Source organism: Haemaphysalis longicornis, unplaced genomic scaffold (genome assembly GCF_048455015.1).
Source record: "Haemaphysalis longicornis isolate Haplotype H1 unplaced genomic scaffold, Haemaphysalis longicornis Haplotype H1 scaffold_13, whole genome shotgun sequence".
NCBI classification, from domain to species: Eukaryota; Metazoa; Arthropoda; class Arachnida; order Ixodida; family Ixodidae; genus Haemaphysalis; species Haemaphysalis longicornis.
In genome coordinates, this window is record NW_027526233.1 from 12,837,794 (window position 1) to 12,854,581 (window position 16,788).

General features: G+C 45.9%; 2 long non-coding RNA genes across 2 annotated transcripts; both read right to left on the bottom strand.

Annotated features, from left to right (window-relative positions):
• Nucleotides 1–430: 430 nt before the first annotated feature.
• Nucleotides 431–2,422, bottom strand: LOC144164251 (uncharacterized). Its single transcript, XR_013321118.1, has 2 exons — nucleotides 964–2,422; nucleotides 431–602 (listed from the first exon to the last, which is right to left on the bottom strand). It is a non-coding gene; the product is annotated as an uncharacterized LOC144164251 (long non-coding RNA).
• Nucleotides 2,423–6,661: 4,239 nt separating this feature from the next.
• Nucleotides 6,662–8,640, bottom strand: LOC144164249 (uncharacterized). Its single transcript, XR_013321117.1, has 2 exons — nucleotides 7,780–8,640; nucleotides 6,662–6,762 (listed from the first exon to the last, which is right to left on the bottom strand). It is a non-coding gene; the product is annotated as an uncharacterized LOC144164249 (long non-coding RNA).
• Nucleotides 8,641–16,788: the final 8,148 nt, after the last annotated feature.

Sequence of the window (16,788 nt, forward strand, 5' to 3'; positions counted from 1 at the left end):
TGCTGGGGTGCAACCAGAGGGAGATGAAAACGTACCAACCTGCAGTACGGTGACAATTTTGTACCTAACGTTTGTCTCGTTAGTTCATGCAAGGCAACGAGAACAGTAGTACAAGGCTTGGTAACCTCTTCCCTAGTGAAAATGTTCAACTGGGAATCCAACTGGTCCCAACTGGTCCCAGTTAAACTGGGTTATGGAACAATTCCCAGTTGGGACCAGTTGCAGTAAATCCCAGTTGGGACCAGTTGAAACTGGTCCCAGTTGGGACCAGCTGCAAGTGGAATAGCTGGGAATGGCCGCAACTGGTCCCAACTGGGACCAGTTGCTCCGGCACTCCCCGTTCCACAATCATCTGCAGCGGGACGTTTCTCCCAACTGCACTTGACTGCGCAACCAGGTAGCACCAACAAATGGCACAAGGCAGCAGAGCTTCTATGGTGTCATTTATTAAAACTGCATCAATATAGTTCCTCCTCATTGCTTCCTTGGCTCACAACGATTTTTTCACTCTGCTTCGATGGTGTCCCCGTATCAGCAGGCGAGGGTGAGGTGGAAGAATGGCTTGCACTTGTTCTCAGCATCCGCCCCCTAGGCTCCGGTCTCTGAAAATGTGTAATTTGGCAATTTAGATATGCAGCACGACAACCAGATTTTATGGGTCAGCGTACGTCCGACGTATCGTTAGATTCTAGGATCGGCGTAAGTCCGACGTACCTTTAGACACAGCGTCAAAAAAACATACCTAGGACGTGTGGTTTGTGAAAATAAAATCAAAATAAAGTAAAATTTAAGTCAACTTCCTTCATGAGCGGTCGCCGGTGCAATTAAGAACGAAAGCGCGTAGAAAACACGTTTGTTGAGCACAGTATATTTGTAGAACTAAAGTTGAAGCAGCAATTAAATGGCCAGTTCATGATAGTCACGCACACAAAAAAAGAAAAAAAAAAAAACAGAGACACGTACCTGCACTGTCAAGGGCAAAATCCTTTGTCCCTCAGTCTTATTCAACTTGCGATAGCTGCACCTTGCTGGGGAAAAATCCTTGAGACCTCAAGCACAACTTGCTTGTTATAGAGCTTATGCATATAATCTATAGTGCTCCCACGAAATATTTAAACGTAGGCTATCAGAGAACAGTAGCGTTACCACGATTACTGCGATCACGTTTTACCTGTACGGCGCCATTTGCCTTTGTACGAAACTGCAGAAACCGCACGACTAAAATTTTGAATAAATATGTCATTTAACATTTAATTAGCCCAACAAAATGTCAAAAATTACAGAATGCAATATTTTTTAGGTTTGTTTAAAATATAAATTGTACACCAGTTTGTTACTTGGATACACGATGATTGAACGCCTCTAAAACGGCTAACTTAACATCGTAGTGGCGTATCAAAATGGACGCTACTGTGGCTCATAAACATGACGGAAAGAAAAGGTTTTCCTCCATGCTCATAAACGTAGTTCATAAAAATCACACGTTGAAGGCAGTCTTAATGACGGGGTTTTTCTGCCACGGCAATTGTGGCCGCGACATCTGCACTTCTGTCTGCTACCTGTTTCCAGCTGGCGTTCCTCGCGATTATGCTTGTATTTGCTTGTATGCCCGGTAAAAGCGCTCTTGCCTAATTTGTTTTCCCGCACATCAAGAAAAAAAATTTTCTGGCGCGTCGCAGGCGTCGTGAAATCTCCCCCCTATCCGAAACTCTAATTCCCTGCAGCGCGCCTCTCGGCTACCATGCTCGCGAGACCGTCCTTCGCCGTCGCGACCGTTCCTCTCGCGGCCCTAGGACGGCCGTCTCGATCGCCAGCGCGCCCCTACATCATACGCGTCGACTGGGTGTTGCGGAGTTGTGCTGGAAGAAAAGTATAAATGGATGAGGACAGGAGGAGAAGTTAAGAGGGATGATAATTTACAAAGCCGAGGGAGGAGAAAATAATATGCAATGGCAGGAAACGGTGAGAGAGTTCGGGCCACCCGCCGGTGCGCGAGAACGGCAATTTTACGACGTCTGATTTTGTTAATTAAGGGTACCTCGGGTTAAAAGCTGCTTTGTAAAAGCTTGCGCAAATTCAGAGGAAACAATGATCTGTAACACTATACATTGATTCTACGATCAGCATGCCTACCACATGAGACCAGCTTAAGCCCAACTGGGACAAGTTGGCCCCTTTCAGATTCCCAGTTGGGACCATGCCTCCCAACTGGGACCACTTGTCCCATTTCAACTTCCCAACTAGGACCAGTCGCCTCCCAACTGGGACCAGTTGCCCCCTTTCAGCTTCCCAACTGGGACCAATTGCATCCCAACTGGGACCAGTTAGTTCCCCACTGGGACCAGTTAATTCCCCACTGGGACCAGTTAATTCCCCACTGGGACCAGTTGATCCCAGTTAAGACCAGCTGAAAGATTTTCACTAGGGTTAGCAACTGAACTCAGATCCCATTAAGAATTAGGAATGCAGAAATCGGGAGAGACTTTTGCTAGCGTTCCAGTTAGGTTTTTGACATTGGACCCTCAAGCGCCAAGAAGTGCTTTACTTATGTACAACATACGCGGCGAAATAATTAGATTATGTGTCGACACAAAAGCGGTTTATACAAAAAGGTACGAAGCATATCGAGGCATTTTAATCAATACGCCACAATGCCGTGATATGCTTCGGATCAGAGGGGATAGAGACACAAGGAGATTCGTTATGGCAGTACCAGTTGCGCAATGATCACAGCAAAAAATTCTGGTGACATATTTCGCGCATCACAAAAACAAACAAAAAAACACGCAGGAAATAAAAGTCAACTAGAAGACAGACTATAAATGTTTTTAAATAGGCCTGCTGTGGAGACAAGATTTGCAAATTACATAGCGAGGAGGAAATTAAAAAAACGTATCGCAAATTCTGTTACTCGAAAAGGCCGAGAAAAACACTTTCGATAAAACGTCCGTCGATAAAACGGCGTTCGATAAAACGGCGTTCGATAAAACGACTTCGATAAAACGGCGTTCGATAAAACGGCGTTCGATAAACTGTCCGGATCCCATCTACGACATCGCGCAGCCGAGTGGCCCCGTTCGAACAACCCACGTCCCACGCAAGAAAAGACACCGTCCGAGCGTGATTATGTGAGCCTGCTGCGGCATGTCCGCGCGGCGGCATCTGCTATCAACAGTTTGCACCACGGCAAGTTCAGAATGCTTAAATGGGTGGCCTAAAATCGCGGTGTGTTTTCAAAATGACAGCAGCGCGGGACGTAGGCTAGACGCGGCCACTGATATTTCACTGGTCGCATGTGCGCATTACAAGTGCAAACCACGGATAGCTAGAAAAGGTAATCATTGGTGTTCCCACACATATACCGCGTACAACCCAGCACAGTAGTTTCCCCTTTAAGGAGATTAGCAAAAAAAAAAACCCGAAATCGGCAGTTTTGTCGCGTTTTTTGTATATATTTTCGAGTGGATTGAATTGTGGCTTAAAATTGTTTACCCGAAATACGTTTTGTGCGCGAAAAAGTTTGGTGATCATGAGCTTGCATCATAAATGCATGGTATTCAGCGCTTGAAAAGATTTTTCAGAAGAAATTATTGCAGCTGTAGTGGTGAGCCATTTCACTACAGTAAAATGTGGCAGAAATACATCTTCGATACAAAGGATGTGAAAGAGTGAGAACATTGGCAGTCTCGTATCCCGTGGCCCAGATTGTGGCTGGGTAGTTTCCATCATGCATTCAGCTCCTCACATTGGCACACACATGATGCTATGACAAATTAGGAACTGGGTCCTCCAAAAGGTACACTAGCCAGGCGCTTCATGCCATAGCTGCTGCATTGGCGTAACCTTCACGTCTCTGTATATGTGGCTATGTTGGCCAGATTTTACCGATTCCCCTCATGCAAAGGGACTTAATTCAGGACACCCAGCCGATGGGGTCAGAGAAGAAGCTGTACAGACGGTAACAGGAACGGTATACACTTGGCCGACCATCATGTCTCCAGCATATGAAAACCCATGGGTTCTACGCAGGCTCAATAGTCAACGTCAAAGAGAATCTGAAAATGTGCCTGGAACGTGAAAGCCTCAGCGGATGGTTTGTGTCCATGGGTATGAGCAGCAAGCACGCTGCAAATGTAATTGATAGGCAAAGGTCAAGGCTGTAATGGTGCGAGTTTAACCAAAAGAAACGGTGAAAAACATCCCAATTTCAAACTGCATTGATGTAATATGGGCACGAGTGACGTCATATGGACGTGCACTGTAAATGCAGTTATCTGTGTGTTAAATGTACGCTAGCACTCAAGTGATACGATCAAACGGAATGGAGGCCCCACTGAAATTGCGCAGTTATGCTTTTTTTGCGGTGGGTTAGGTTGGTGGCTGTCAATTGCACAAACAAGATTCTGTGATGTCATAGAGAAATAGCTGGAAAGTGTGTATGGAACTTCCACTGCTCTACACATTTTCTGTACTATCTTATTTGTTTGAAGTTTACAATAAAATTGATGTCATTTGTTTTTTGGGCAAAGAAGTCTTTTTAATGAACGAACCTTCTATTTTTTCTTCGTAGCCTCTGTAACAGCCTGCCTACTGTGCCCCTAAACAGTGGTCGCTAAACAAATGCCCACTTTCCAGCCAGCTTCAGGGGCTTGTAACGATTTACTAGGATTTTTCATGGCCAACATAAATTCCAAGTAATCCACGGTGGTACACTCCAGGGCAGTGCAAGTCTCAAAAGAAGTTTGACAGCAGGACTGGACAGTAACACAACCAACAGGCTTCATAGGTGGAAACCAGAAGCCCACCCACACAATGCCATGCAATAAGCCAATGCAGTGAGTCTCTTGATTTTTATGCGAGGCATTCAACGTGTGGGTCGACTAGTGAGGTTAGCTGGCCAGTTTGGGCACAAAATACTCACTTTTGTGATTTCAGACAGCTCTCAAAGGCCTATCTAGATGTCTTTGTTTTTTTCGCAAAAAAAAGTGCAAGCTCACAGTTGGGGATCTTGAAAAGATTGTTTAGCCTCTCCAGCAATTGTGCGAGCCTGAGGTAATCCTACTTACAGGTGGTCCTCATGTTTGCTAGCTCCCACAGCAAGCACATGAATGCAGTGACTGAGAAAGATGGTGGCCAAAGGGAGAAAAGGGGGTGGTTCCTGAACAAACAGCCCTTGATCATCAAAACAGCAGAAAAGAGCGCTGATGACTCCGAGTCCTCGGCTGGGGTGTCGAAATACCTTCTGGCCTACGTGTACAGTGCATTCACAAACTTTTCTTTAAAAAATCTTGAGATTACACACACTCCCTCCATAGAAGGGGTTTGTTTCTGGCAAGGTGGTTGAGTTGAAATTTGTGATTAGTAACAACTCGCCATTCGTCCCTTTCATATAGCATGCTTCCGAGCTTCACTTCAAAAACCCTACTTTTTCTAATTTACGTATAAATGGATTGATTATGAAATATTCTATTTACCTCTGCTCAAATAAAACTGTTATACCTTAAATGCTGCTGTGTTCATGCAGGTGTAACATTCTTCAATGGTGTTGTGTGGGGTGCATTAAGCTCAGTACTAATAAACTTAAAACCAGGGCAAGTGAAGTTTCCCCTATTGTTTCAGTGTGTCCAAAATATTTATAAATTTTTGTAAGCATTCTAACTGTCTACCAATACTTTGGGGGTAACTCAACTAAGCTCAACCTTTTTCCCCATGCCTTTATTATTGTTGTGCTCTACCAACACATTCCCAGCTGGAACATGCCTGCTGAATTTAGGGCCCAAACCATTCTTTTGCTATTTGACACGATTGCAGCTGTATGAAACATTGCTTTTGTTTAGTTTTAGCCTATGATTTCCAACAGGCCACTTAACTGCTGTCAAAACCATTAATTGCTATTTATAACAAACAGTATTCTAACATTTTACATAAAACATTTGGTTGTTACCTCACTTGACGTTTTTGTTACACAGCCAGCCTGTCATATTTATCTAGGTATGAAGGACATGTACACAACAAATGCCTTACTGCAATACATTCACAAGCCCGTCTTACAGCAAATCAGCAGTGACAGAAGCAACACGTTTTGGCTTTCCAGCAGAGCTTTGGTGTCAACAAAAAAGGAATCTTTCTTGGCTTCTCTGCAGAGCTTTGCACTCAAGCAAAAAGAGCACTTGGTTGTTTGGCTTTCCTGCAGGACTGTAGTGTAGTGCTAGAAGGCATCACTTGCTTATTTGGCATTTTTTCTGTGTATTGTGCCAATAAACCCTTGTGTTTTGTTAGGAAAAGGAACTTCACACCACAGACTGTGCAGAGAAAGTAGAGCTACTCACTGACTTTTTTCACAGCCACGGAAGTTTGGTAGAATCACTTGTCATTGACAAACACCATGTTTGCTTTCTGTCTGAAGGTGTGAATCTTGGAGAGTTGATTTATATTTTGGGGAAAAATACAGCGACAATAACAGTACTGAAGTACAAGGAAAGGTAGGTGCTGTGATGAACAGTGTCCATGTGTTCGCAGCTTTTTTGTCCAGTTTCTTTCCCGTGTTTTTTCATGAAGACTTGCTACAGTGCCTGATCAAGCCTGTTTTTGTGTAGCAAAAATGTCAACAGCGAAGCACGGATCAATGCTCACATGCTGCCCATTGACACCAAAGCAGAAGTACGTTCATTAGAGTCATTTTATTGTTGAAGCCTTCCACGATACATACAGCTTTCAGCTGTACTGCAATATTCACAAACTAGGTGTCCTTGGTTCCAGTTCCTGCACAAGGTATTAAGTACTATCAGGAGAGGGTAATGTCAAGCTGTACAAGAACCATTCCCTTGTAGATGTGCTCCATAAACTGTTTTTCAGGCTTGTTAGCTTAAAAAATAGTTTCAGTGCCTTTTTTTTTTTCAAGCTAATTACCACCACCAGAGATTGTGCTTTCTAGCAGTTGAGCTCTGCTGGGTATGCATCGTTGCAAACAAAATATGGGACACTGTATTATGGCCCTTACGACTAAGCATAGTCACTTAATCAATTAGCCGCAACAGTTTTTTACACAGCACAGAGTTAAAAAGCAAAAGAACATGAAATATCTCCTTGCAATTAGAAACTTTTATTGTTCACCCCCCTCACAGAGCAGACAATTACCAGCTGTGAACACAAGTATTAACCTCAAGTTGAATTCCACAGGGTGCTCTGGATGGGTACATCGATGTCACAGTCAATCAGAATTCGTGAATCCACTGTAAGCCTTCGAGAGAAGCTCTCACCATTACTGGCCATCCAACTGAGTGGGCATGAAAGTATTGTTGGTTGTGTTGACTTCCAAGCCAAACACGAGTAAACAAAAAACTAGCGTACCAAAATACATAATCAGAACAGATGCAGGATGAAGTTTTGTTGGCTAACCGGGTTGAAGCCAGAAGGCAGTGGGGCAAAGGTGAGGGAAATAAAATCCATGCGGTAATTGTGAAGGAAGTTATGAGACGCTGCCAGACGATTAGCTGGTGAGGAGGGAGGGCTATCCTATCTATCCCTTGCTACCTATTTACTATAATTGAGCAGATAACAACCTTTTATTAAACTTGCTAGCTGGCAGTTCCACGAACCCTATGTAGAAAATTTCAAGGTAGACAAAACGTTTTTTCCTGTGCATTCAATAATGGCTGCCTAGAGATTGCTTAACATTCGCAGCTCATTTGAGGTCTTGCCTATCATGAAAGCACAATAGTATTATTCGAAGCAACAAATTCGAAAAACATAGATGAACAACAAGAGTCACTTGTTTACCTTGAGCACACCAAACTTGAAAGCACTATTTAACACAAGTGTCAAGCTTGGCACAAACGGCGATCTTATCAAGGCTTGACTTCTCCCGAACTTGCACATTTGGAGCTTGCGCCTCCTTGCACAGGAAGCCAGCCAGTGAGCGGCTGGTTTCAGCGATAGCTGAGCACCATGCTGCCCATGGACGGGAGGCTCCTGGGCTCTCCCATTCACCAGGCCACCCACGAAAGTGGAGCTGCGCTCCCTGCATGCAGCGTGCATGGATCGTTTCCGCGGGGTAGTAAGGTTTCTTGCAGTGCCCCGCGAGAAAAATTGCAGAACAGGCTACATGCGACGACGGATTGCGTTCGACGATGCCCTGCGCTACCTGACGATACTTGATTCGTGCACACACTGACGCCGCTGGCACTGCGTCGCTCGCGTTATCACGTCATCAAATTCGGCTACCTCGTTAGCCACGGCGCAAAGCGCTGGAAAACTGATCCGCACGTTTTACGCCAGAATCAAAATACAAGGCTTGGAATGCAAGTAGCGATCGGAACAAGTAGACAACGAATGCAGTAGCATAAAGCCGATGGCACGCGAACTGCAAGACAATATGACGCTAGCAACATATTTAACGGCAACAAAAGGAGCACGGAAAAAAGCGGGGCGAAGCAGCTTGCCAAATTAGGATGCGTTAGGCTTACCAAGACTAGCAGCAGCAAGTTCACGAAAAATGCTCAATAAATAATTGCAAACAATTCTCCCAACAAGAAAAAAGCGCCGTGAGGCAGCCGCTGTGCAAGGCGATAAGGACGTAACGTTGCGCAGGCTTGCGGTTAGAGCCAAGGCCAGAGTCCCACATGGAGCAACACACGCCGTCAATGCCCAACGTTGGTCAATGCCTTCAAATGTGCAAAAAAATAAAAAAAACTGTGACGTCACAGGAAGTCACGTGACTAGTTTAGTTTGACGTCACTTCTGCGGGGCAGGAGCCACCGCGAGGGGGCTAGATCTCGTACCCCGCGCGGGGCACGAGACTTACCCGAACAACTTTCTTCAGAGCATCGTCCAGAATATCGTGTGTAACTCGTCCTTTGTAGCTTAGTCGCGAAGTTCAGCACGCAGTGCTCTTTGCTAAGTATTCAAAAAGCGTGGGCTTCCCCACAGTATTTCTGAGATGCCCTTATGAAGACTCAACAGTCTAATGGCACGTACCAAGCAGCGGGCATCGCGCACACGTGCATCGCGCAAAAGGATAAAGCGGCTGTCTTCTATTCCTTTCGTTTTCCTTAACTTGTATCAGACGAATATTCTTTTTTCTGTGCCTAAGGCATTAATATTTCTGCACCGTCAAAAACGTCTCCTTGGTAGTTTTGTGAATGTTTGGGAGTCTCACAAAGTAGGAGGTGCGTATCCACAGCGTGTGTTGTTTATTCACATGCAAACACAATGAGTAGGCTTCTGCGACGCGATCGCTATCGCGCCCCAGACAACGTGGTCCAGAGTGCTCAAAGGCGGATTTTGTGCTACAAATTTCTATAGCGTAACCATCGCTATCATAAGGAACTGACTGATTACAAAATTGAAGGTTTGATATACTCGCTAACGAACGCAATAAATAGATACGTACATATATAAGATAATCGAAACCGATTAATATTTCCAAGCAGCTCTTTATTGTTTACCAACCCTTCCAGGCGTAAAGTAGAAATTATGGTCTGCTCGGGATGGCGTTCTATAGATTGAAGAAAATACTGTTACTCTGTGGTCGGACCCGGCCCGCTAAACAGCTGGATTTGACGGTTAAATTAAGTTTTCTCCTCCGCCAGCTCCTCCTCATGAGTGCACTTCTCCTATAACACATATCTGAATATCGGGATATATGGCTCTGTGAAATGCACCAAAATATCCCTCCAGGTCTGAACAAACATAGGGTTACTGTAACTTTACCGTACACGTGGCTCATTTTGCTCAATAAACCTGCATACTGGTAAGAAGCCGGGTATAAAACCAGCACGAGCATGTACAGGGGGGATTAAAAGAAATGCGAACAACGGAGCACACAGCCTCCGACGCATGCCGCACCGTCTGGCTGCACCGACACTAAACTGCGCGCATGCGTAGTTGTTTCGGAGCGTTTGAGAGTGTGGCCTACATTTATGGGGAATACTTGATCAAGAAGCGACGCCGGTCATTTATTTTGAGGGGCCTTTTCCCGCTGTGTCGCCACTGAGCAGGATGATCGTTGAATGGCATGTGCTATCTGCAACAGCTTGCTGCGGGCTTGGCTAGCGAATGTAGTAGATAACAGTATGCCCAGTGGCGACAGATCATAAAAAGATGCCTCAAAATAAATGACCCGCGTCCCTTCTTGATCAAGCGTTTCCCCAAACAGTAGGCCACAGTCTCAAACGCTCCGAAAGAACTACGCATGCGCGCAGTTTACTGACAGTGCAGCCAGGCGGTGCGGCATGCTTCGGAGGCTGTGTGCTCCGTTGTTCGTATTTCTTTTAATCCCCCCTGTACACACAGTGGGTTATTTGCAACTCAACCTACAGTTTTTGTAGCCCATAGTGCATGTCGGCATACTTTGAAGCCATGAAAACGTAAAGAGATGCGATACAATACTTTCGAGCGTTTGGCACACTTTGAAAAACTGTTTAGCTTACGTATGATTACTTAATATAGTAATGCCTTCTGCCAAAGCCGACAGACCCGAAGACATGGAATTTGTTTTGGTCTTGTGTTTTTGCTGTTTCCCAGCAGCTGGCTGTTTCCATTGTTCGAAAGATTGCTCGATACAGAAACTGATGCCTAGCTTCGACACTTCGCGCTCCTCACAGGACCAGCTTTGCAAGGAATGGGACGACGCCAGCAATGTTTCTTCCGTAGCGGTATCCAAAACTAATACTTTAACTCATGCCTTTAGCTAGTGTACGCGATTTTAAGTCTAGTATTATGATAAAAAGTGACGCACACGCACAATCTGGTGGGGACAGCATCAGTTGTCAACCGAGCGCCAAGATACAGCAGGGAGAGCGACCCGAGTGAAGCAGACGGAGGCGCGCTTCGAAGCGCCGCCCGTGGCCGCGCTCACCGCCAATTCCCACTATGCATTGAATAACGCTTGTGCAGTAAGCGTCCCCCAAATTCACACGCATGTCTTATCTCTAGCGGCTGCGATCGCAAATGTGTGGCCGTGCCGCTCTGCTGTTCACTCCGTGCAAAAAGTGCTCCGCACCTTGGTTTTACGCTGTAAATAAAAGTTTCACTTGATTTTACTTCCTTAGTACCTATATTAACTTCGATTACTGTTCTGCCCTTTTCAATCGGCCTTAGATTTTCCTTCTAGCGGGGACGCCGAGAGATCCGCTTCTCAAATTTCCACGAGGTCGTTGCTACCTGCCTTCTCTCTTGGAGGGTCTACCCTTCCCCTCATGGAAAGCTCAGTCGGTCTGAGTCGACGGCCTTGAGAATGCTTCAGGCGGGGTCTTTCCCTTAGAGGGGCACATTTACAGTTAAACCTGGGTTTAACGTGCAGGTGCCGTCAAAAGTAATTGGAGCACGGGAGCTGTGGCCGAGCCGCATAGGAGCGCCGTTTAGCTGCACTGGCGGTAAATTACAGGAGCAGAACACGCATGCGTGCCTGCCGACGCAGATGGCCCTTCTATAAATCTCAACCTACTTCTTTTAACGCGGCTTCGAGCGTTGTTCGCGACATACTGGTCTCAGCGTTGGCGCTGTTATCATACCCAGCTAAAAATATTAGAAAAGAAAAATTGTCACTTCAGATCCCTGCGATTGCGATCGCTCTCCAGCAGCTCGCGTGCGCTGAAAGTGTGTGAGCGACGCTGCCAGATACCGCCTCTACTATCAGTGCCATCGCTGAGACCAGTATGCTGCGAATAATGCTCGAAGCCGCGTTAAAATAAGTGGGTTGAGAAGTATAGATGGGCTATTACCGTGAGCAGGCGCGCATGCGTGTTCTGCTCCTTTCGTTTACCGCTGGTGCAGCTACACGGCGCTCCTATGCAGTTCGGCCACGGCTCCCGTGCTCCAATTACTTATGACGGCACCTGTACCTCTACGAATTCCTCGATTTAAACTAACTTTTTTCAATTTCCCAGTGCCAGCCCCATTAATGGCGTCTCCGCCGGCGAGAAAAAAGAACGCCGCCGCCAATACAGCCTGAATGGCGGCGCAGAAAAATAAAGCGTTGGGCACGGCAAAAGCATTCATCTGATACAAGTCAACAACAATAAAGCAAAATATAGGATACAGCCGTTTTATTTCCTGGTGTGCGATGCACGTGTTCATATTATATATAGCATAGTAGACTGTTGAGTAAAATATTTTAGCGAAGCCTGCGCATTTTAAGTACTTATCGAGGAGCTCTGCAGCACTGAACCCGACCTCTGAGCTGACGAGTTGCGATCTTCTGAGCCATTCTCTCATAACAGTTGTTCTCTCTCTCCTCGTGTGTTCCAAACTCATTATTCAGAGATGTCAGAAGCTGGCAGAATAATTGAATTACAGTGGACTCCCGTTGAGGGAACTATGGTTAAGACGAACAGCATTTTTGCTCTTGTGTAACGTTCACAATGCAAGAAAGCTCCACTTTAGACGAATTTCTGATAATACGAACAAACTTTTACAGCCCCTCCGCATTCGTCGGCGTCCACTGTACTGGAAATGCGCTCTTAATGCACTAAAGCAGCACGAGGGGCGATTTCTAGCACAGGCACTGCTGCCCCACCCAAACGCAGCGCAGCAGACGACACCGGCGCGAGTCCCTAAGTTGACGTCACGAGCCAGGGGGTAGGTGAACTAAATTAAAAATGTGCTGCAGAATATTAATATCCGCGAATAAAAATATGCCGAAAAGGAAACAAATACAGATAAAAAATAAGGGTTGCGAACTACCCGAATTCGCAATAGGAGACACGCTGTCCTATGCGGAACGGCCTCCAGAGAGGTTGCCATATAATTTATAATTTTGTCAATATGACGGTAACCAGCAAACCATTACGAAGCCTCCGAGGCCGGTGTGCCCCGCTTGCAGGCTGGCTGGTTTAGGAATTAAAAGAACAATGAAACAATAGTGTTCTATTGTTCCGTTTCCTCTGGGCTGCTACTTCCGGCAACTGTGGTGACTAAGGGGGTGCGAACTCACTCGAGCAGCCACTCCGTTACGGCGTGCCGTTCGACCCGTCGAGACTTGGCAGAAGCAAGATTCGTTCTTTAGCTGTCCCTACGGAATTCATTCGTCTTTACGAATCCACTTTACACTTCGTTCTTAGGTTTGTCTTTACAATTACATCCCAGTTGTAGATTCCCACACTAAGTTATCCTTTTTCTGCAGCACCAACAAGCTTTTTGGTGAATTGCAATCTGTCTTTTCGATGAAAGTTCTCCTGGCATATAAATTTGCTGCATGAAAACAAGCACTTATGAAAATGCAAACACATACGTTTGGCATTTTATGTAGTACACAAGCATGTACGAAATCAGGGCACACTGAAGATTTCCAGAGGTCATCTGAATAACTTGTTCCCTGCTGCCAGTTGGCCTTGCGCTATTAACATCCAACCATCATTCTTTGCTCAGAAAAAACGAAAATGCATTTCTTACAGTTCTAACCCAACCCCGAATGAAACATGCACAGCATTACGTCAAAATTATGCAATGAATAATGAGTTGTTTCTTAATAGTGGTTTATAATTAGTAATAAAAACCTCCTACTGAGTTGGTTGTTTAACAAGGCCCTCACATATTTGCTTTAGCTGGGCAGGTCGTAGACGTGTTACATGCTCATAAAAGTAAAAAAAAAATATATATCTTTTAAAACTTCCGCCGCATAACACTATTTTCTGCTACGAAAACAACAACAATTTATTCGATACATCAAGATTTAATGCCCGTTGGGTTGCATAAAATAACTTTTGCGTTTTAGCGGTGGGTCGGAACCGCGAACAGCGTTTTCTCGGACCGGGAGTGCTCCGCCAACGTGACGCTCCTATTTCACTTTCGACTCACCTTTTTCGCTGCAGCATAGGTGCCGGGTTGATTTTCGTCGGCTTTCCGTCGATGAAATGAACAGAACATACCTGCAGGGAGCACAAACGTGCGATAAGGATTGGCCATGAGGGTGAATAGACAGCGCTTCAAAAAGCAGCGTACAACCGCTTACTTACTCTCGCAAATTTGCTGGGTTCGAAGTCTTTTCAATTTAGCGCGACGACCGATACGTGGCGGGACTCAAGGGAGGCAGGGAATTTGTGCAGCGAATAGATTTCGCACGTGCAGATACTTCTTTTGTGATAGTGCACCTCCCACGTTTCTTGCATGAGTCCTTTTCTCTTACGCTGGTTGTTCGTGCAGCCAACAACGGCGCAATGACGGCCAAGTGAACCTGCGCATATTTAAGAAAATAAACATCAATTCGTGATAAGAAGTCGGGCGCACTGCTGGCGTGCTTTGTCCTGACGGCAAGTGTCATTTGTTCGGTAAGTAAGTAGCGCCAAGTTCAACCGTGCTTTAAGGAAAACGTTCAGAGCGTCCGAGAGCTGTCAGGTTTGCGTAGCCTCACGGGCAGCCCCCGTCAGGACAAAGCACGCGTGGGGTGGCAGGCCGCCTTAGCGGGGTGAGAACGGAATTTGTGAGCAAACCTGACAGCTCTCGGACGCTCAAAACGTTTTCCTTAAAGCTCGGTTGAACTTAGCGCTACTTACATACCGAACAAACGAAACTTACCGATTTTTGGTGCCGCTTGGAAGTCCGATTCCACGCACGGTACGGAGAAACAACGTGTGACTGCGGGGTCGTCTGCTCGCGACGCAGTCCCCAAGAAATGCCCGCCAGACGGCGCACCGGTCGTCGAAAAATGGCCGACCGGACAAGTTCTGGTCTATATGCTTTGAATACCCTCGTATGGTGATGCTAAGTGATTGTAACATCATAGCTAGGCAATGTACCCCTCTTGTGTTTCTTGCCAAATTGCCACAGCCTCAAGGTCTCGCAAGACCTAGATTGCAAGCGTGTGTGTGCGTAAATTTATTTTATTCTTAAGTGTATCTTCCTGTATATATGTCTGTCTCTCTGTTTTCTGTGTCTCGCTATCTCTTCCTCGATTCAACCGCGCGGCCAAAAGGTAAAATATTATTTGCACGGAAGGTTTATATGGGCAGAACTTTCCCAAACTACTACATATGGAAACACACTTCAGGCTTGTCAACATTGCATAGAAAAAATAAAAAAATAGGCACGTGGGAAGAAATACGTCAATTTAGAAGTGGTATTCGCACTATTCTTCTAAATAATACCACATGGCTGTCTGAGCTTTGCAATGGGAAATGAAATCTACGCGTTGAAAGTAGTGTTTTGAGCCCAAATAAACCAACAGCCCTCGCGCGGTCCCTGTCCTCGCGTTCGACATGTTCAATGGCGAAATACAGCAAAGATAATCGCATCACACATGGGTTAAGAGCCCATCCCACCCATTCGCCATTCATGCGCCTCAGGGTTTGTTCTGTGGTTTTGTTGTTACGGTTTTTTTGTACTTGCGGCTGAGTGCGCCGAGAACTGTGACGCCTGTGGGGCGTGTCGATTGGGCGTTTGGGCATCTAAGGCTTTAAAGAGTGCAATATTAAAATAGTTGCGAGTCTGCACTTGTGCTGTATTCATGCGTTCTTGTCCCCGTTAATTTGCGCGCAGTTTGTTTTCCGAGATCCATCAATACCAACTCGCCCAACTTTCAACCCTTTTATCAATGCTTCCGCGTCAGGCAGAGCCTGGCCTGGCGAGGGAGAGGGACGACACGCTCACGCACTTTTAAGGGTCCTCCAATAGATCTCAAAACTTCTTCAGGTCTTCACTAAGTAAAAGCTATGGAAAGACAGGTTCAAATCGAAAATCTTCAGTGGTATAGCTGTACACGGTCCAAGCACAAGCTTGCTGTGGAACATTTCTGTAAACAACTTTGAACAAACCGGAAAAGAGGCGTATGTCCATCACCCTAAAAAAGCAGACAAGGAATTTCATTGTGTGTTAAGAATTGAAATGACACCTTCTTCATATGATGGAACAGAAAGTGGACTCAAAGACACGTGGTGTGTGGAGACTAAACTCATGAGTTCCGGATTGCGCGACCAATGACCAAAAACGGCCTACCTGGCCGGCTACTTTACAGAATGATTAGCTTGATGCACTTGAATGATTAGCTTGATGAATGATTAGCTTGTCGCCAGAGCCCCTAGAAAACTATGGATGAGAGGACCTAGTTTCACCTCCAGGATGGGACGCGATCTCATTTAAAAAAAATCCCCGCATTTCCCCGAGGGGAAGAATGTGAAAGTGCGAATGCACGAGTTGAATTTGCGCGGTTCGGTAATGTTCGCGAAAGAGAGATCACACACACACACACACACAACTACAAAGAAAGAAAGATGCATTTATTCACAGACACCTATTTGTGTTGTCGTTTCACTTGATTGTTAGAGCGGATCTCAGCTTTGAAATTTCGTGTCAGTACTCCTTTAAGCAGGTGCATTAGCCCTTCTCACGCCCGATTCTTAGCCAATCCCCCACGTGGGTATGTGCCATGTCAGCGGCCAGGCAGCGCGCGCCCATCTCCCCCCGTTGCCAAGGATGACGAGGAGATTCCTGGCCAATCCCCCACGTGGGTATGTGCTATGTCACCGGCCAGGCTGCGCGCGCCCATCTCCACGTGCGCGGACATCGCCGGTGGACGCAGGTTCAGGGTCGTTTAAGAAGTGCATTGCACTTAAAAAGCCAGGGCGTCCTTTTTTTTACCCGAGTTTGACTATTGCACCCGAGAGATGAGCTAGCGGAGTTAAAGCTTACAGGAGAACGAGGTACAATTCCACTGTTATTTGCATCACAGGGTTCATTCATTATGACCCACTCAAAGTGCCCATCTGAGTGATTCAACGTGCGTTTCAGGAGTAAGCGGTGTTTTGATTGTGAGCATGGTGCCTATTGTTACCTAAACTACTCATGCATTTTCAT